Source organism: Tamandua tetradactyla, chromosome 3 (genome assembly GCF_023851605.1).
Source record: "Tamandua tetradactyla isolate mTamTet1 chromosome 3, mTamTet1.pri, whole genome shotgun sequence".
NCBI lineage: Eukaryota > Metazoa > Chordata > Mammalia > Pilosa > Myrmecophagidae > Tamandua > Tamandua tetradactyla.
Window position 1 is genome coordinate 6,249,836 of NC_135329.1, and position 13,995 is coordinate 6,263,830.

Below are 13,995 nucleotides of genomic sequence, written 5' to 3' on the forward strand. Positions count from 1 at the left end.
GACAAAGCAATAAAAGGCATTCAAATTGGAAAGGAAGAAGTAAACTTCTCATTATTTGCAGATGATATGATACTATAATTGGAAGATCCTGAGAAATCTACAGCAAAGTTACTTGAGCTAATAAACAAAGTCAGTAAGGTAGTGGGATATAAAATTAATGTGCAAAAATCAGTAACATTTCTACATACAAAGCAATGACCTAGCTGAGGAGTCTGTTAAGGAAGAATTCCATTCAAAATAGCAACTAAAAGAATCAAATACTTAGGAATGAACTTAACTAGGGACATAAAGCACTTGTACACAGAAAATCCATAACATTGCTAAAAGAAATCAAATAAGTGGAAAGACATTCCCTGCTCATGGATCGGAAGGCTAAATATAGTTAAGATGTCAGTTCTCCCCAAATTGATCTACAGATTCAACACAGTACTAATCAAAATTCCAATAATCGGCTTTGAAGATTTGGAAAATCTAACTGCCAAATTCATTTCAAAGGGAAAGAGACCCTAAAAGCATCCTAAAAAAGAAGAACAGAGTCAGAGGATTAACACTCCCTGACTTTAAAACCTATTATAAAGCCACAGTGGTCAAAACAGCATAGTCCTGGCACAAAGACAGAAGCACTGACCAAGGGAATTGAATTGACAGTGCAGAAATATACCACCAACTCTATGGTCAACTGATTTTGACAAGGCCCCAAAATCTTCTTGAACTGGAACAAAATAGTCTTTTCAATAATTGGCCATGGAAGAACTGGATATCAATAGCCAAGAAAATGAAAGAGAACCCCTATCTCACACCCTGCACAAAAATTAACTCAAAGTGGATCAAACACTTAAATATAAGAACTAGCACCATAGAGTTTCTGGAAGAAAATGTATGAAACATCTTCAAGACCTTGTAACAGGAGGTAGCTTCCTATACTTTACACCCAAAGCACAAGCAACAAAAGAAAAAATAGATAAATGGGAACTCCTCAAAATTAAATGCTTCTGCATCTCAAAAGATTTTGTGAAAAAGGTGAAGGGGCAGCCAACCCAATGGGAAAAAATATTTGGAAATCACATATCAAACAAAGATTTGATTTCCTGTATATACAAAGAAATCATATAACTCAACAACAAAAGAATAAACAATCCAATTATAAAATAGGCTAAAGATATGAATAGGCATTTTTATGAAGAGCAAATACAGATGGCTCAAAAGTACTTGAAGAGATGCTCATTTTCACTGGCTATAAGGGAAATGCAGATCAAGACTACAATGAGATACCACCTCACACCTATAAGAATGGCTGCTATTAAACAAACAGGAAACTACAAATGTTGGAGAGGATGTGCAGAAACTGGGACACTTCTGCACTGCTAGTGGGAATGCATAATGGTGCAGCCTCTATGGAATACTGTTTGGCCATTCCTTAGGAAACTAAATATCAAATTGCCCCATGACCCAGCAATAGCACTCCTTGGTATATACCCAGAAGAGCTGAAAGCAATGCACAAACAGACATTTCCACACCGATGTTCACAGCAGCATTATTCACAATTGCCAAAAGATGGAAACAAACCAAATGCCCATCAACAGACAAGCGGATCAACAAAATGTGGTATATATATACAATGGAATATTATGCAGCAGTAGACAAAATGATGTCCTGAAGCACATGCCAAGATGGATGAGTCTTGAGGACATAATGCTGAGTGAAATTAGCCAGATACAAAAGGGCAGATACTGCATGATTCCACTTTTATGACCAGCATAGAGGTATAATTAGAGGCTTCTAATATAGAATATAGGGGACTTAAAAAAAAGAATATAGGGGACTTAGCCATACATAGAAGCTAGAGATGGGTGAACTGTTAGCAAATGAGGTTGAACTCCAATGTAAGGGAATAGATAGGAGTGAAGGTGACTTTCTATTGGGTCTAGAAGTAATATTACCATATTGAAGATGAATAAGATTGAAAGGGTTTGTATAGACATACACATTCCATTGATCACACTAAAAATGCGAATGAGTTCTCACAAGAATTGCTTCAAAGATATGATTCTTATATAAAGAGTGTTTAAGTCTAGGGTACAGGGGGAAAACTGCTATTGTATGCTATGAGCTATGTTCAAAAAGAAACCATCAGCACTACCACAGCAACAGCAGAGATAAGTAATGGGGGGAGGGACAAGAGTTAAGAGGAGGTTTAGATGTTGTATTTGGTGAGGGTGTGTTTGTTGGTTTTCCGTCTCTTGGGAACAATGAAATTATCTAAAATTGAGAATGTTGATGGACTGTGGACTTTGGGCCCTATACATGACACCTGATGAATGCAGGTGACTGAAGGATGCATTGACGGAGAAGTAGATTGGTGAACGATGGTGTATACTTATGAACAAAGGTTGTATTTCTACAAAAGGGAGCCAATGTCTTGAGGCATGCAACAATGTGAATGAACATGTGGGACATTTGGTGAGAAAAAATAAGCCAGAAACAAAAAAAAACAACAATGGTATGGTCACCTTTAGAAAATGTTTATAAGAAAACATGGACCTAGATTGTAAACTTTTAGAGCAGACACACTAAGTCTGGAGTGATGTTTATTATTTCTGGATTTGAAAGGCTGTTTTATATATATAACCTGATACGTAGAGGTAAGAACGAAGCCAAAAAGGGAACTATCAGCACTCCTACAGCAACAGCAGATGTAAATAATGGGTGGGGTTAAAGTAATTCAGAACAAAGGGGTAAGGAAGACAGTGTCTGTATTTTAGAACCACACATACTCTTTGAGACCAATAGAGGAAAGGCTTATTTGATTTGGAACTGAAATTTTCTGTAGACAGAATCTCATTCAATCTATCTGTATAACTCATTTGAACAACTGAAACACAGGAAGCACAGAATAAGAAAGAGGTCCTTTAATCTAGAATAGATAATTGTAAGGCCAGGAAACATCCTAGAGTATATTAAGTAGATAATCAAAAAGTATTGGCAAAGTCCCCAGAGGGAGGGGAGAAAGACTATAGAACTATTAAACCTTACCATCAGGGAATCCTCTGATACTGTGTCAAACTTTAGGGATATCCAAATCAATAGGCTATGCCCTCGATCACGAGGCTTACTCTTGTGAAGCTTATGTAGGTAGTGGAGAAACTTAGACTATTTATAGCATGTCTAAGAGTTACTTCTGGAGGACCTCTATTGTTGCTCAGATGTGGCCTCTGTCTCTCTAAGCCAAACTCTGCAAGTGAGATCATTGCCCTCCCCCTACATAAGACATGAGATCCAGGGCTGAAAGTCTCCCTGGCAATGTAGGAGAGGACTCTCAGGGATGAATCCAGACCTGGCACCATAGGATCAAGAATTCTGTCTTGACCAAAAGAGGGAAAAGAAGTGTAATTAATAAAGTATCAGTGGCAAAGAGAGTTCAAATAGAGTTGAGAGGCTTCTCTGGAGGTTGCTGTTATGCAAACTTCAGGTAGACCTTGCTACCTGCATAACCTGCCAACCCCCAACCAGGACCATTCCAGCCAATCCTAAAGAACACCTAGGGCAATCTATAAGATTCCACAAGAGTTGCAGGCACTAGAGTAACTTTCCAGAAACCTACAACCTCCAGATGGGTCCCTAGTCCAGATAAGTCCTGAAAGCTAGCCCAGACTCTCCAGAACATCAGATAGTTCCATCCCCCTACCCCATATTAGTGACAGAACCTTCCAATACCAAAAATTTAGAATTGCCATTAGCCCAAACAACCCCAAAGAGAGCTATGGAAAGATGAAAGGTGATGGTGGAATTATACGTAGAAGATAGGACTTAACAAATGAATATGAATGCTGAATCATTAAATTGATATCTCTTTTAGCTCCCAGTATTTTAGAGCAGCTAGAAGTAAAAACCTAAAATTGTAAAATTATAACCCATGTAAAAGTCTGAAATATGTTCTACAACTAATTGTGGTGCTGTGCTTTGAAATTTATAGTTTTTTTGTATATATGTTATTGTCCACAAAAAAGAGAAGGAAAAAAAGTCGATTGTGATGATAAAAAAGTATTTAAATCCTCTAGCCTCTTATATTCTGGAGCAGCTAAAAGGAAAAATAGCAGAGGATCGTATGGTAGCCCATGACAAACTCTGAGATCTGTCCTGTAACCACTTTTTGAAGAATGCTTTGAAAACTATTGCTTTTTACTTCTTTGCTTTGTATATATGTTATACTATACAATAAACAAAGTAAAAGATGTACAAGGCAGGAGATGAGAATGCAATCGCTTACACACACCGGCTTCTCCTGCAGCCTTTCCCCAGCAGGAGGGAAGAGGGTCCCTGTGTGCCACCCAGCCCTCCCCACACACGCCATTCCATCCTTTCCCTTCTCGTCCATCTCCTCAATCCCTAGCGTTATGGGCTCCTTCCTTTGAGCATTTTATTGTGCTGAAGTTTTCCTTCTTAAAAAAAAAAATGATCAGGTCACTGTCAACAGTTTGCCTCATTTGTACTTACAGTGAAAACAGAAAGCCTCAGACGGGCAGCCCCCAGTTTCCTCCCCACCCCACCAAAGCTGAGTCTCTCCTGAAAAAGCAGCATCGCCCAGGCTCTAGATCCATTCCCACCTCCAGGGCAATTAGCTTTTATGCTTAATCCTACCCTCTTTTGCATATTTAACGTTTTCCTCTGCCAGCTGCTCTTTCTCTTCCCACCTTTAAATTTGGTTCTTCGCCTGAGGTCCTCAGCTCTCCCCCACTCCTTCTCGCTCCCGTTCAAAGTCTACAGGTTAATGACTCGCATGTCTGTACCTCCAATCCGTGTCTTGTTTCTGAGCAAGTCATGGGTATAAAAAACCTCCTAAACGTTAAGAGCCTTGGAAAAAACCTACCTAGAACTAAAATTCTCAGAGCTCCTCCCCACGAAGGCTCTCTACCATAAATGCCCCATTCTAGTAAATTCACTTTTCCGTCCAGGCCAAAGACACCTGGCCGTGGGCCCTGGTGTTTACCCTCCTCCTCCCTTAACTTGTCAATCACCGTGTTCTATCCTCGTGGCTTCTGAATATCCCACAGCTCCATCTCCTTAATTGAGGCCCCTTATCTCACCTTGTCACAGTGAAACAGCTCTGCCCACCCCAGAGGGTCACCAAGCTGGGGCCAAAGCGCTCTCCAGTGCAGACGAGAGCTTGCAACTGGCTCCTTAAACCCACCTTGCCTCTAGTTACATGCCACATCCTCACGGTCCATCCTCCCGACAGAAGAAATAAACTCAGAGAAGAGAAACTGCACAGAATACAGCAAATCCAGGAACAGGGAAGTTACTGATTCACACATTTCTTCATTCGCTATAGGACACCTTCAAAACTGGAGTCAGCCCTACTGAGAGTCTCCACGCCCAAGCACTTAGTTTCCTTGTTGATTTCCTTCACAGCATTTATCTCTATTTGTTGATGCTTTATTTGGCTCACTATGGTTTTGCTTTTCAACGCATCGGTCTCCCCTTCAAGAATGTGGGCTCCTTAAAGAGCAGACACACCATCTTCCTGTTTGATGGGGGTCGCCAGCCCCTGTGACAGGGTGTGATACATACATGATAGACCCTCAAATGATTATGGGGCAAATGAAGGGATGAATGAGAGTCCAAACAGACACTTGAGGGTTTCTGGCCAGCCAGTTTCACAGCACTAGTTGGAGAACAAATGTGCCATCATCAGTCCCATGAGCACTCACCAGGGACCCACCTTGTCAAGGAACTGGTGGGCGTGGGGGCACTGAGACACCAATATAGCAGGAGCGATGCTTACACCCAGTTCCTTCTGAGATGGAGTGTTCCGAGATTCAAGGGACCAGGTGTCAACAGAGTGTGTCCGGGCTCTCCGTTGCGGAGCTGGCCAAGCCTCGGCGGGGCCCACAGGTGCCGGGCCCTGGGGCGTGCCAATGGCCACGTCTCAGGAGTATGCAGACCCCACACTCATTCAGCCTGCTTGGCACCCAGCAGGAGGGAGATATGCCTTCTGCTCCATCCCATAGGCTGAGGAGGGTGTGCAAACACATAAGGAGAGAGAGAGAGAGGAGGACAGGAGTGGGTTAATAATAGATGAAGAGAACGGGCAGGGAAAAGGGAAAAACCATCCACAATCTACATGCCACCCCTCTGTGTCCAGTCCTGATCCCAGACCCCAACACAGCTCATTGGACGATGCAATATCCTTCTCCCCAGCCGCATGCCCCTCCTCCACTCCCCTCCCAAGCTCCAGCCAATATCTGGAGTGATCTTTTAAAACCATATATTAGATGGTATCACTCCCCTGCTCGATCTTTCCTTGGCTTCTCCCACATTGGAAATAAAACCCTACTTCCATGTTCAGCTTTAGAAAGTCCTCACATGGTTCAATAGCTACCTCTTGCAGCCTGGGGAGCCCATGCTGGGCACAGTGGCCAGCTCCCTGCACCCGAAACCCACCAGGCTGGTTGCAGCCTTACAGTCTTTGCCTGGCTCCTCCATGTGTCCAGAGTTCTCTTCTCCCTGATCTTCACTGGGCAGGCTCCTTCTTGTCCTTCGGTCACCTCTGTGGGTCCTTCCTTAACCACCCACTCTAAAGCAGCCACAGTACTTGCTGGCCACGGCAGCCCTGAGTTTTGATCTTCTATACAATTCCCCACTCTTGGATTCTTTCATGTACACTTTTTCCCTATATATCCTCATGTATTTGTTTTCTATTGCTAAATCTACCCACTTAAAACAAGCCCCTGGGCGGTGCAACAGTGGCGCAGTGGTAGCGTTCTCATTTGCCATGCCAGAGACCCAGGTTCAATTACCGGTGCATGCCCATGTCAAAAAAACACAAAAACAACAACCCCTTTCTTTAGCTCACAGTGCCATAGGTCAGAAGCTCAGGCCCAAGGCAGCTGGGTTCTCTGCTCAGGGTCTCACAAAGCTGAAATCTACGCATAGGCAGGGTGCATCCTCCCTCCTCTCCAGCTCAGGGGCTTCTTCAAAGCTCACAGCGTGTGGCAGAGTCAGATTCCTGTGCAGGTAGGGCTCAGGTTTCCATTTCTTTTCTGGCTGTCAACCAGGGGCTGCCTAAACTCCTACAGGCTGCCCATATTCCTTGACATGTGGTCCCCTCCATCTTCAAAGCCCAAAACAGATAATTTTGCTCCTGTTAACTCCTTCTCATGATTCGAATTCCTTTCACTAGGAAAAGTCCCCTTTTAAGGGACTGCTTAACTAGATCAGGCTCATTCAGAATAATTTCCTTTTGGGGAGTCAAATATGCCATATAGCATCACCGAATCAATAGAGTGACTTTTCTATCATAGTTACAGCTCACATCTACATGCTAGGGGAGGGGCTTTTGCAGGACATGTGCACAAAGGGACAGGAGTCTGCCTGCCACACCTCACCAAAGTAGAATTTTGCCTGCCTTGTCATCTCTGCATCCAAAGGCTGGAACAGTGCTTCCAAGCCCAGTGGAGGACACACAGAAAATGACAAAATGATAGGGCCGCTTGCTCAGTTCTCAGAGACAACCAGGGGCCAGCAGACCTGGTCATCCCAGACTCTCTCTGTGCATCCCAAGGACTGAGGGAGTGAACATCCCCACATGCCTGTCACCCAGTCTGGTTCCTGTTGTGCCACAGCATATAAGAAGCTGCTGGTCTGCAACAAATAATTCCACCCTATAGAAGATGGTTGTGAAATATTTGTTCATTTATTGAATGAATGTAAAGGAATGGGGAAATGTCTTCTGGAAACTAGAAATGGAAATTGTTGGAAAGATTGGGGGTGGGAGTTGGGAGACCAAAACAGAATCCACAAGCCCATCAAGTGCTTCCTAGCTCCCTCTACTCAAGGCCTATCCAATGCCTCTTTATCCAATGCCAAGGCTCAGCTCATGTCCAGCCCTACCTCCTCCAGGAAGCCCCCCTGACCCCTCAGCTCGAGGTCTCTGCCTTTAATAACCCCCCAACTCATTTGACCCTTTCTGGGGGCTTTCTTTAGACATCTTCTTCTAGCATGGAATAGTAGGTCTTTGCTGTTTATAATTTGCTGTGTCTGTGTCTTAAGTCCCTGTCTCAACTACAGTCTCATTATACGAGTTGGCCGTCTCCCCCATCTTTGTCTCCACCTAGTGCAGACTGAGCACATTCTGCTATGCTGATCACTCACGTCCTGCTGGGTGGTTCGGAACCAAGAACTGCCACAAGCAGGAAAAGATTGTTGGCCTGCAGTGGGGCAGCCATGGGGCAAATGAGGAGACAGGAGGAGATAGAGGGGTCTGCTGATGACGCACAGACAGCAGGAGCACCCACGAGGGCCCTGGCACCATGAAAAGGGGAGAGAGGGGTCAGAAGTTCGGAAAGGAGAGGATAAAGCAATCAGACCAAGAGTGTTGTTCTGCCTAAGCTGGTCCTCTTGGGAGGACCTTAAAGAGGTGTGAGCAGTCACATCCAACCAAGTTGGCCCAGCTCTACAAACAGAGGTTATTTGCTCTTGTCAAAACCTGCCAAAAGGGCCACAGGCACTCAACTGTCTTCATTCTCCCTTTTCATGGCTTCAGGTTGTGGTGGTAGTCAGTGATGGTGCAGAAAATGATGCAGTGATGTTGGTGATGGGATGGGACTGGTGGTGATGCATGTGCCCTTGGCCTTCAAGGGGAGGAAAGATGAATGATCGTGGGTGCTGGCGGGCTGCAAGGTGACCCTGAGCCTACGAGCAGGGCAACTAGGTACATGAATAAGGAAGGTGAAGTTCATGCCATGTTCAAGGAAGATTCTCGCCAAATCTGAGATGGGCCATTCTGGAAACCGCACTCCCTCCCGGGGAGATGGGCATTTGGAGAGAGCTCAGAGGGCAGCCTCAGCCAGGCAGCTGGGCAGCAGGCCAGGGGGGAAATGTTAAAGGAGGTGGGATTACTTATGGAGGAAGTACAGGCAGGCAGAATTTAATACAATCTTCAGGTATCAGCAGAGTTCTTAGGCAGGGCAGGCTAAGTCCTGGCAGTGGCTACTGAGGATAGAATAAGAGGAAAAGAGCTTAATCTCCAGTATAAGGGATTTAGGATAGCTAGGGGAAAGAATTTCCTGATGGTGAAGGTGGTGAAAAGTTGCAATGAATGGCCTAGAGAGAGAGATCCAGGTCTGCTCTGGAAGCTTTTACAAGTAGAAGAGATTATCCTTTAGCAGAGGCAGTTTACTTCTAATTCTGCCTGAAGGCAGGGGAATGGCCACAATGACCTTGGGGTCTCCTTCAGACTTGTAAGACAGGCCTTTCCATCAGCAGTCCAGGAGGTGATAAGCCCTAAGGCAGACCCCAGGTGTTCCCAGGAATAAAAAGGAGCCAAATCTTGGGAGATTTCCTCCTCTTCTACTTTTTAGCCTGAGCTGCATCGCAGCAATGGCCAAGATCCTCTGTAATTTGGGGTATAATCAAGGACACCTTCTGCAAACAGCCAAGAGCAGCCACACACCACAGCAGAGAGATGCCCCTCACTCTGCAAAGCACTACAGACAAGAGGAAGACAGCACTCCACAGGCCACGTGGAAACCTTGCAGAGCCACCCAGAGAGTGGCAACAGGAAACCTGAGGGGCTTCTGACCTGCTGACGCCAGCCAAAGTGGCCAAAAGGGTTGCGCTGGCTCCAGCTTTCCCAAAATTATACTTTGCCTCCCATAAGTTAAGTGGCAAGCCTCTGAGCCCTGACCTGTGCCCAGATGTCACCAAATGGGCAAAGAGAAGAAAAACACATGATCTTATTCACAATATGGGGAGACACCCATGGGGTCTATAGGGCAGACTGAGAACATTAGCAGACACATGGAGTGCTTTGGCTGCAAGTCCTGGAATGTTTCGGGGAGAAGGTAGGGCTTGCACAGGGCTCTGTAGAAGGGTAAGAGTTGGGTAGGGGTGAGAACACAGGAGATCTCCTGAGACAGATTTCTAAAGTGCTGGCCAGGTGTGTAAAATACTTGAGGGGCCATGGTCAACTCCATGCTTCTGTAGCCAAGAGAGTCAAAAGAGACCTTAAGTTTTCTGGAAACTGGGAGTCTGAGTCTGTGCAGTGATTAAAGCTACAGATCAAGTTTGAGGTGGGCCTGTCTTTTATTTTCAGGCTGATTTACCCAGAGGAAAAAGAACAACTTAACCCCTAGCCCCACACCTTTACAGAGGTTGATCTAGAGGAGTTCTTCACCCCAGCTATTTATTTATTAAAACTCAACTGATAGGGTACATGGATGGTTCGGTGGTAGAATGCGTGCCTTCCATGCGGGAGACCCAGGTTCAATTCCTGGACCATGAACCCCTACCCCCCAAAGAATCTCAGCGGACATCCTTTTGGTCCTTTTCCTTGTCCCCATAGCTCTTTTTTGGTTCTTTTGTCTGGATTGCACCAGACCCACTGCTGCTTTCCACCACTCAGCAGGCTATAAGTCCACAGCCCTATTTCTCCACAACAAACAGGGCACTTGGGCCAGTGCCATCCCTTCCAGGATATCTTTCCTTCCAGAGGCTTAAAACACTTCTACCTAGACCCCACGGCCCCCAGTTAGTGTATGTATGTATGGAGTAGGAGCAAATTACAATGAATATATTGAAGAAAGAGCCATGGAAATGTTATTTTATCCATTGCATCCACTAGAAACAGACAGGAACTTGTTGCAAAAGCATATTAAGCATGCAATCAGCTGCATTCTCATGCCCAAATAAAGCTATTTTCATTTCATAAAGCAAGAGAGCAAGTCAAATCATTAGGGAAATAGAAATGGGGAACTTAAATGCCTAATTGGAAGCTCTATTGCACTTGCAAAGTACCTTTGGTTTTTTTCTAAAAATTCAAGGGAAACACATTGAACTTATAATTGCAGATAAATCGATGCTACATTCCTTCCTGCATTAGCACAGAAGGAGAGCCCCTTCCTGCGGACTCAGCCCAGCCCCAGTTACACTGTATAAACATCAGGGAGAGCCCAGAAGGAATCAAGTGGGCTCCTAAAACCAGGAAAATGGAGGAGAGAGCAAAAGTCCCTTTCCTTTCCACTGAAGACAAAAACATCTGCTGCATTTTGGGTTCTTTTAGTTTAACTTCTGTATCTCACCATTAGAAATTTAACATCTTTTATTTAATTATTGAGCATTTCCCAAGTGCACGGTACAATACAAAGCTAAGACATCTCTCTGACCTTCAGAGTCTTCATCTGTAAAATGTGAGGGTTAAGCTAGATTGGCGGCTTTAGTGCTAGGATTCCTTAGAAGTGCTTTGGAAGCCATGGTACTAGGGGCCATGTAGGGGATGGACAGACAAGAAGGAGACCAAGTGGACCAGGTTCTAGTCTTCCAGCCCCACTCCCACTTCCATGAACTGGCCCCACTTGTAACTGTTCAAATTATTGGGATTCTACATAAGATTATTTGGCATGGAAATGACTCCATTGCTTAAACACACCCACACACATACAGAATCCACTGAGTTAGACAATCTCCAAGGTCTCCTCCAGCTTTGAGAGATTCCATATCTAGCCCCAATCTTACTGTGGAGATGAGAGACTCCCTCATTGCCAGCTTGGTTTGAGAGCTCAGTTACACACGGGTTCTCTGGGGTATGGACCTCAGGAGTTCAGAGCATAAGAACTCAAATCCACGTTGTGTTTCCCAGGAGCTCCAGGGGACCTGTTGGTTGATCCTGCACAAATGACTGTGTGAGGTGAAGCGAGAGCAACTCCCACATCAGACATTTCTTCCTTGAGGCTATGATTTTCCCATTTGATCTCAACCATGTCTCATGAATTGGAGAAGGAAGATGTTCAGATTTATTCACATGATCAGTTGGGTCATAGGATCCATTTATAAATGAAGCATTTTAATCTAGGAGAGTCTCTATCTCAAGAGGTTGGAGGGGAATGTATCAACAGAGGATCAGCCCAAAGAACAGGAGGAGTATTATTCTCCAACCTGATGATGGTATTTCTGAAAATTCCCAATGGGCCCCAAATCCCAAAGAAATGAACCTCAATGGTTGAGTACTGGGTACTCTGGGTGCATATGGGAGGGACATCTAAAGGCTCTGAGTGCAACAAGCTGCCGTGTCCCCGTGAAGCCAACCCTACAAATGTGCAAGGGCTTAGCCTTGACCTCGTGTTCGGATCTCGAGGACAGGTTCACACTGACTGTGATGGGAGTTTTCCCCACCCGTAGGATGTGTCTACATAGAAAAGAAGACCTGCATGAAGAGGACAACAGAAAATAAAGTCACAAAGCACTTTTACCCCACTCTTAAGACATAACCTCCGGACCTATGGTTCATGAAAACAAACATTTCCAACAGCGTGATTGTGAGTAAATCATCCTGACATGCACAGGTGGACACCTCTAAGTCTGATTAGGTCCCTAATTGAATTGAAAATGAAACACAGCACATAATGGATGACCTGAGCCCAGGCCCACCCAGTGGCTTCTGAGATAACCGCTGAGCTGGGCAATCGCTTCTCCATCCTTCAGCGCATCTTCTGGGAACGCTGCCGGACATGAGACCCAGCTGCTCTCCCAGCTTAAGCAGTGGCTGCATGTGTCTGGGCAGCGAGTATTCAGTGTAAAACTAACAGAATCGTTGGTTCCCTAAAGACTCTACACCCCAAATAGAGACAATGCCTCCCTGGAGAAAGGGAAGGAGGTGGAGAGAGGAAGAGGAGAAAAACAGAAAGAGCAGAGGGAGTGATAAATGGCTAGTCTTGTTTGCTCAACTAGTTATTACTGAGCTGTTTGCCATTTGGCCCCGTGTATTTTTAAAGCACACAGTCAGGGAGCATTTATTAAAATGTTTTCAAGTTGTCCTTCTGTAAAAGAGATGCTGGCAGGCCACTCTGTATATGGCAAAGGTGGGTTAAAAACTATTACCCCCACTGCAAAGATAGGGAGAAAACAGTATAATGGATTACCTTAATTTCCTAGAGACATGCAGTGAATTCATTACTGCAGGAAAAGAAAAGGAAAATCAGGTTTAAGAGTCCAGAAGTCTGGGCTGCCTTGCTTGAGAGCCGGCCTATTTGACGATAGCAGAGACAAGTACCAAAGCTTCCGAGGGTGCTGCTCCAAAAACACAGTCCTTAGAAATACAGACACCTACAGGAGCTCGGGATGAAAATGTGCAGCAGAAACAAAAGCACCCCACACAAAACCATGATGGCTCACCCATCTGCCTCGTGCTGTGGGGTGGGGTTGGGGGGCATAAATAATCCAGATTCCCAATTTAGTTCAGGAGCTTGTTTTCTTACACTGACAAATCTTCCTAAAAATGATTTTCTTATTAGAGTCAAATGACAGAGCCCAAAACTCTTGGAGATTGTTGTGCTGTCAGCATGTTGATCGTGTTCCTTAGCAACTCCCTTCACTTTGGGGAAGAAACAGCACCTCTGCCCTCTGCTCCTCGCCCAACGATGCGGAGCTGGGGAAGCCTGGGAGCCTCTGATGGATCCCTGCGTGGGAGGGAAGGTGGGCAGCGTGGCTGGGACAGGAGGGACCCACCACTGGCCAGTGGCAGGACACAGGCAGGGGAACGCCAAGGCAGAGGGTAGAAGAGAGGTGGGCGCTGCCACCACCGTGGTTACGTGCCACTGTCACCCGCAATTTTGTAAACTGAACTGCAAAAGACACACTAGCAGTCTTTGGGATTAACTCCCCATTTCGGCGGGCACGACCCTTTCCTTTAGGACACTGGGACCCCGGCATTTGCACAGAGCTAGTCTGTCTTTTATCAATCAACAGACTTAAAGATCAAAAGGAAAAAGTGACAGCGGTCAAGCCAATGAAGAATAAGGAAAAAAGGTTTCCTGAACTGATTTTGTTTTCTTTATCGGATGCTTGAAGCATAATTTTGGAATTTGGGGAATCATCTGGAAAAAAAAGAAAAGAAAATCATGCTTTTTCACACATTGATTAAACAGTTCCTCCACTTCGGATGGGATGCTAGGTCTTGTCTTTCTGATTTTGGATCACCGCTTCTACCAGTGAGCCCTGTT